Below are 7,997 nucleotides of genomic sequence, written 5' to 3'. Positions count from 1 at the left end.
TCGAACTCGACTTGTTTGCAGCCCTATTCGTATGTAATACTACCATTTAGATCAATAATATGAGAACTGAAACTACAATATGTAAAAGTTAGTGTGCTTGATTATTGCAGAGTTGTGGAATATTTATTGAATATGAGATGCAAGAAGGGTGCATTTTAAAAATGGGTCTTTTTTCCATGCATGGTGACATGATGAGTCGGCATAGTTGCATGTTGAGAGAATTAGAGTTAGTGAGGATCAACTATTTAGGTATATATAGGATGTGCACTAAATTTATTTTGGATTTTTCTTTAAAACTGGTTAATTAATCCAATGTATTCCCCTAGTTGATTTAACATGTGCATATTGGACATAGTCATGGTAGGCATATGCATTCAGATAAAGATGGTGTAGTCATGTAATCACGTTCAAGAAAATGTTAATTATCTTCTTTTGTATTTTGCGCTTGTAGTTAGATTAATTACGTGTCATGTCACAAAATTCCTCTATTCATGCCACACTGTCAAATGCCTACGAAGCGAATATATTTGCTATTCAAGATGGTCTACGACTGGCGGCAATATACTGCAATGCCATGTGTGATCTAGACAAAGTTTTAAATAGCAGGCTATAGCGGGGCTATAGCGGTTTGAGTACGTGCCGCTATGTGCATAGCCCGCTAAACTTACGAAATAGCCAGCTATAGCAGGCTATAGCCTCGTTATAGCTGATTTGAAGGGCCACTGATATTTGGCATAGCCCGCTATTTAAAACACAGGATCTAGGCCGACTTCTCAAAGGTAATCAAATTCTTAACATAGAAGGAGGATGCTTGTTTCAGCCGTGACAATATCGTTCGGGGCATCAAAGAGTTACTATCGGGAGGCAGGGAACTTGTACTTATGAAGACTTAAGTAATAGTGAAAATAGAGCTGCAGATACTATAGCCAACACTTCTAGATTTGGGCAACTCACAGAGGATACCCCCGATTTCATTGCAGACAATATGGATGCAGATTGTAATTCTATTCCTGAGTAATAAAATCCCCATCTTTCTCACAATTTTCTCTCCCGTTTGGCTCTTGTATTGCATTTCAGTAGCATAAAAAGTAAAATGTGTTCAAACTTTGATGGACAAGAAGTGATTTGATACCTTTTAATTTGGCCAAATGTTGGCACGCCAAATATTGACATCAAATCAATCATCCTTTAAATATCTGAGCTACGCTTAGTTGACTTGGCAAGCTAGGGACTGGTGAATTGGGGAGTGATGATGGGCCAGCAAGGCTGATCATTAAGATTACGACCCAGTTTCGATTAGTGATGCACGTCTTCGTGGATGGTTCACCACAACTATATACAGGTACGTATGTGTTGATGGAAGCCGTACGTTATTTTCAGTGTACTAGTAGTAGCTGAGAATTGAGTTGATCGATCGCGATTCCTGAGAAGAGCTACACGTGTACATACATACTGGTTTAGTTACTTAGGAGTCGTCTCGTCTAATTACAGCGACTTACGCCGGCACTTAGGAGTTGTTTAGATAACCCAACAAGCACACAACGAGAAGCCCATGCTAGCCCACAAGGCTCACATACCCTAGCATACACTCGCCCCTACGGAACGCACACAAGCACACCCTACCCCTATAAGCAACTCCAAGAGACTGAGTCGGGCATAACATCTTGAGATTGATGAAGTCACCATAGACACCTCCTAGTCAAGGAGAATGTCTTCTCTCACTGAACGAACATCGCCGGAAAGTCTGAAATAGATCCAGAAAAATGCGAGCACCAATGTCAAGCCTAGGATTCGAACCCTGATGGGCTAGGGATATATTCTCCTAACCATCCAACCACAGGTTGGTCGGCAAGGAAGAGATCGATTGATAGGAAGACAAGTAGTGAATAGGACGAGAGAGATAGACCCAAATAAATAATTGCTAAAATATGTTTTACCATTTTCTCATCTAAACTAACCGAATTACTAGGAAAACCAGTTTTTTTTTCTAAAAATCCTGCTAAAACACATTTTAGTAAAATTAGACGTTAATTTTCTTTATCCAGACAACCATTTAATGGTCGCAAATCATAACTAGAGGTGTAATGTCACATCCCACGCTAATTCCTATAGAGCCGAAGAGTGTGATAAGAAACCTCAAGATTGTGTACACTATATTTCGGCTAGGCCCATAGACTGCACATGGGCTTAAAATGTCTTCTGTGCATGTGACATTTTGTTCGAAATGAATTTAGATATAAAATTATAACTTCCACACCGGGAGTCCAAACATAAAATGACATAAACTAGTCTTTCACAACATTTTTGAAGGCGAAATTATATGGAAAATTGTTCCGACAATACATAATTAAAATGTCCACGTGACTCAATAAAAATGATTCCTAGATCACAAAAATGTTGCAACAAAAAATGTTCATGCATATGAGAATAAATGTATTTAAAAAATGATCATGGTGTAACAAAAAATGTTTATGGTGTATTAGAGAATTATTCATCATGTATTTGAAAAATATTCATTGTATATGTACAAAACTGTTCATCATGTATTTTAAAAATGTGCAGCTTGTATTAAAAAAATGGTCCTTGTGTGTTTAGAAAATATGCTCATCTACTGAAAGTCACTTATTAAAAATGGTTCATCCTGTATTTCCAAAAAGTTGATGGAGTATTAAACATTATTTATGGTGTATTTGATTTTTTTCATCTAATTAAAAGAAGTGATCATGCATTTTTATAAGAATATTAATGGAAACAAGAAAAGTGTTCACGGATTCTGAAAAATGTGCAAAATATGTATTCACGTATTCTATGAAGTGTTCATGTAACACAGTCATTATGTATTTCAAAATTGTTTATCACATTGTAAAAATTCCATTACGGTAAAAATATGTTCATCACATATTTACAAAATCAATAAATGACATACATTTTGAAATACTCGAAGAACAATTTTTAGATACATGAAGGACTTTTCATACATGATGAAGAATTATTAAGGGACTGAAGATTTTTTTTAAGTGTATGATGAATAATTTCTAGATACATGGATCACATATTTTAATACCTGAAATTTTCTAAAGTACGTGCTGCATATATTTCTGAAATACGCGTTTGACTTTTTAAGAGTTAGAAAAATACATAATGCTTTTTCATAATACGTTATGAACGTTTTTCGAATACAAAAAAAATCTTCAGAAAAACTATGGAAGTTTTTTTATAGAGGATGAACAAAAAAGAACTTGAAGAAAGAAAATACATAAAAATAGGAAAGAAAGAAAATATACACTCAAAACTGAAAAAGTGAAACGAGAAACGAACAAAATCAAAAACAAAACATGAAACCAGCTAGAAAACCATGTTGAAAAGGCCATAATAAAAGCCATAAATAAAATTGTGGGAACCGCAACACAAAAAGGAAAATAGGTGAAACTGCTATTCCCCTCGCTATTGGCGCCCTGCATGCTGACAGATGCTAATAACATCCCCGCAGGTGACATGCATAGGCTTCTACGAATGCTATATCTCGCCTAATGCAAGTTGTAGAGTCCACTTGCGTACAGCTGCTCCAATTTTGGACCCCGCATTGGTCGCTCTCAGGATCTACAGCAGGGTGTTTTTTTTTTTTAGTTTTTGTACTTTTTGTTTTTTTATTTCTCTTGCACTTTTCTTTCTTTTATTTTTTTTGTTTTAAATTCTTTCTCTATTTGTTGTCTCTTTTTATTTTTATTTTAAAACAAGTAAACTCATTTAATTTTAAATGTGTTCCCCTTTCTTTTTGTCAAGCTCGCATTTTAAATGTGTTCCCCTTTCTTTGCCTCACCCATCAAGCTCGCAGTAGGTGACAAACAAATGCACCCGTAACGACCTGCGACGGACAACAATTGACAGTGGTGCAACACGCGCAACGGTCATGATGGGCCGTTGCAATACATGGTAACGACCTGTTTTTTATGGTTTTATTGTTTCCTGGGTTTTTAGCTAGTTAAAATGCAGGTTGATCGGCCCCAACTGATTTTAAATATTGTTTTGCAAATATTTCTCGGTTTCATGTTTCCCAATGTCCGTGCAATACATGGTAACAACATGTCTTTTAGATACACATTTTTAGGACATTATCATGTAAGCCAAAAAGCAGTGGCACAGGTGCTAACATGCACGGCCGTTGTCCGCGTTGCCGGACATGTCATCTGAGCAAATGAAATGTGGTGTTCACTTTGATCCGCGATTTCGGTGTTGTTCGGGACATTGTAGCATGACTTCTTTACGGCAAAGTTGGTGGCGGCAATATAGAGGACTTCGTCTACGGTGGTGCTCTTTGAATACCAGGTCTCGAGTTCCGGGGTGAAAACCCTAGGTCTCACCCTCTCTGGGTGTACGTGGCAGCGGCGGTTTATGCTCCCTTGCTGAAGGCGCTGTCTGGAGCTTACTCGATCTTTCTCTTCTGGGTGAAAATCCACGATCCGGCCTACATTGTTCGATCAGGCGACGTCGGTGCTCATGCATCTTCCTTATTGAAGGTGTCACGGTTGGGGGAACCTTCTCGTCATCCGGGTACTGCCAATGGCAATGGTACTGTTGAGATTTTCCTGCAGTGGGTCGTTCGCCTCGCCTTGACCCCTATGGGTCTTTTTCTTTTATCTTTTCAGCTGTGTGCACCGCTTGTTTCGTAGTTTAGTGTTAACCACCACATTTGTACATTATTTGTGAAAGCAGACACTATTTAATTAACATATGACCTAATCAATGTGCAGGCGTTGTCATGTTGCTACCTAGTACCACTGAATTTGTTTTTCCAAATAATGTATTGTCCTGCGACCATGACCACATTTCAATTTCATTAACTGACAAATATCTACGATCAACCAGTTACAATATACTCCCTCTGTAAAAAAAATATAAGATCTTTTAGATCACTAGTACAAACAAACATTGGTTCCGTGTAAATATGTACTACATAACATGGCACCTCTCATGCATCGTCTGCTCGCCCTGCGAATAGTGGCGGAGCGTGAACCATAATTAATGGGTGGCCAAACGGGATCACAGACAAGATATAGCTACAGAGATTAGAGAAGCCGGGTGATTAGAAGAGATATTAGTAGAAGGAGGGTGGATAATTTCTCACGGAAGGGGGGGCCAGGGCCCGGTTGGTCACACCGACGCTCCGCCACTTCCTACAAACCAGCTTCTACTCCCTCGGATTCAAATTAAACAAAGTTCTAGATTTATGCTAAATTCCAAGTTTATACGAAAGTATTTCAACGTGTAGAACACTTCGTAAGTTTCATTAGATTCTTTATAAAATATATGTTTATACCATGTGTATTTTTAATATTGGAGGTCTTACCATATTTTTTGTGAACTTAATTAAACTTAAACAGGTTTGTCTTAAATCAAACATATAACTTAACCTAATTTGGAATAGAAGGGGTGGTGGGCTGGGGGTGGGGTGCAATCGCCTACGATTAATTTCTTGAGCTAATTCAATTTTATTTACATAGCCGTTGATTTTTTAAAGGCATAGCCATTGATTTTTCAAAGGTGTAGCCGTTATTCAATCGATCTGATGCACCAATAATTCAAAGAAAAATAAACATGTATGCTGTCACTGGATTCCCACAGGCACCGAGTTCTCACTCTTTGTTGACCGGAGTCTTGAAGGGGTATTGGAAAAACAGACGTGTGGAGTTGGTTCATGTAGATTCACGTGCGTAAGAGATGTGTAAAAGAAGGTTTGACATGATGTGACTTAATTTGAAACTTTTGACCAGAGAAAAAAATTCAGATTTGGTCAAATTAGCTTAATCCATTCGCAGTGGGTGAACATATGATTCATTCGTACAAATGATTCATTTCCGCCAAATGTGACGTTCAGAAAAGATTTAATTGGACCCAGACTCCAATCGTGGAACATCCTGCTCCAGCGGTTGTCCACGGTGCACCTGTCACATGGGTCTGATGTATTTCGATGGAACCTTCATGAGAATGGAAAATTCTCAGTGGATTCTATGTATAGAGCGTTAATCCAGTCTGATGTGCCAGTTCATAATAATAAGAATATCTGGAAGATGAAGATACCTCTTAAGAATAAAATCTTTGCATGGTATCTTCGTCGCGGAGTCATTGTTACTAAAGATAACCTAATTAAGAGGAATTGGCATGGAAGTCCGCAATGTGTCTTTTGTCATCATGATGAGACAATAAAACATTTAGTCTTCCAATGCAAATTGGCTCGTCCTATATGGTCATTCATCCAAATAGCTTCTGGCTTGTATCCTCCTTGTAGTGTTGCTAATGTATTTGGCAACTGGTTACATGCGATTGATCACATGTTTAGAACTTTTCTCAGGGTGGGAGCGCTTACCGTTATTTGGTCGCTTTGGCTATGTAGAAATGATAAAGTTTTTAGCGATAAAAGTACTTCTCTGATGCAGGTTATCTACAGATGTACCGGGACTCTTCGTTTATGGTCCTCTCTACAACGCGTGGAGAATCGAGACCTGTTTACGGAGGTGTGTACACGATTGGAGGCTACGGCGAGGGATACTTTTACCCAACATGGGTGGCGGCATGATCTTAGGATTGGCCCCCTTCCGCTTTAGGCGTTATACGGACTCTTCATGTTTTTGTATTTCGCCTTATTTATTTATTTTTCATTTGTGTGAGAAGACCTTATTTGGCTGTGTGCATCTTAGTAAAACAGAGGCCGGGTGTAATACTTAAATCTTTTAAGTAATAAAGCGCCCCTTTTTCGAAAAAAATGATTGCATTTTGTCACTGTCATAACTCCATGCTTCTTAGTTAAGTGTTAGTCACCACATGTGTGTACACTTTCCCTTCTTCTTCCTCCATGCGCGCTGATCACCGTGTAGCTTTGGTGGTGCTACTGCTTTGCCTTTGCATGTTGTCATGCAGAGTACACGCAGGATCGTCTCACAAGGTAATTGATTAGTTATAATGCTCGATCGGAGTTTGTATATATATATATAAGGATTGACTATTCGTCACCCTGGGTGAGAAATATTTATTCTTCACCCCTTGTATTTTACCACCAATGCACTGTAATTTTACGTTCCATAAGTTTTGTCTTATTTTTGACGTAAAAAGACACCGTAAGAAAATATATAGTCGCTGTAAAAATATTTTATGTTATGTAAAATTACAAACGTAAAAACATAGTGTAAAATATACATAAACTCCAAATTGTCTTGTCTTATGACCTATATTTTATTTTCTTATACCAAATTTTACGTAGTGAATCAATAGAAATGTAACTATTTGAATTCAAAATGTAATTTAATTATGAAGTGATCGTAAGTTACCTCGGGTGATGAATAGCATCACTATATATATATATATATATATATATATATATATATATATATATATATATATATATATATATATATATATATGTGGAGATCTCACGTAGGCAAAGCTCGCCAGGAGAGCTGGACGCCGGTCAGATGGACACCGGCGGCTGCCAACGCCAATATACGTCAGCGCTTGGGCCTCTTGGTTGAGTGAAATATATATTGTACGGACCAATTGCATTATAAGTAAAGTTATTATTAGTTCAACATAACTATAATGTCAAATCAAATTAATTAACTATCCACTGGCTCGGCCTAGCTACCTTCGAAGTAGCTTCTAGATGCAATGGGTGGATGGGATTGGATTAATTCGGCACACTAATTCAATATGCAAAATGTTGTTAATCAACCTGGTGCACCATGAACCCAGAAACAATGGACATGTATGATATCACTGGATTCACACCCCATGCATCGATCCATCCCCCATCGTTCCTTTGAGATTCATGCCCTGTTTTGTTTTTTTGGCAAAGTTTATCTTGTTTCAAAATATTACATGATGATTCATGAGTTTTTTTTCTTGTTTCAAAATAGTATATGATATTTAGTTGAGATTTCTTTCTTGTTTCAAAATGTATCATAATATTTCATTGTGTACTAGAAAATCCACTCCACTCTTATTTG

Source organism: Aegilops tauschii, chromosome 3 (assembly GCF_002575655.3).
Source record: "Aegilops tauschii subsp. strangulata cultivar AL8/78 chromosome 3, Aet v6.0, whole genome shotgun sequence".
NCBI lineage: Eukaryota > Viridiplantae > Streptophyta > Magnoliopsida > Poales > Poaceae > Aegilops > Aegilops tauschii.
This window is presented reverse-complemented; position numbering follows the sequence as displayed.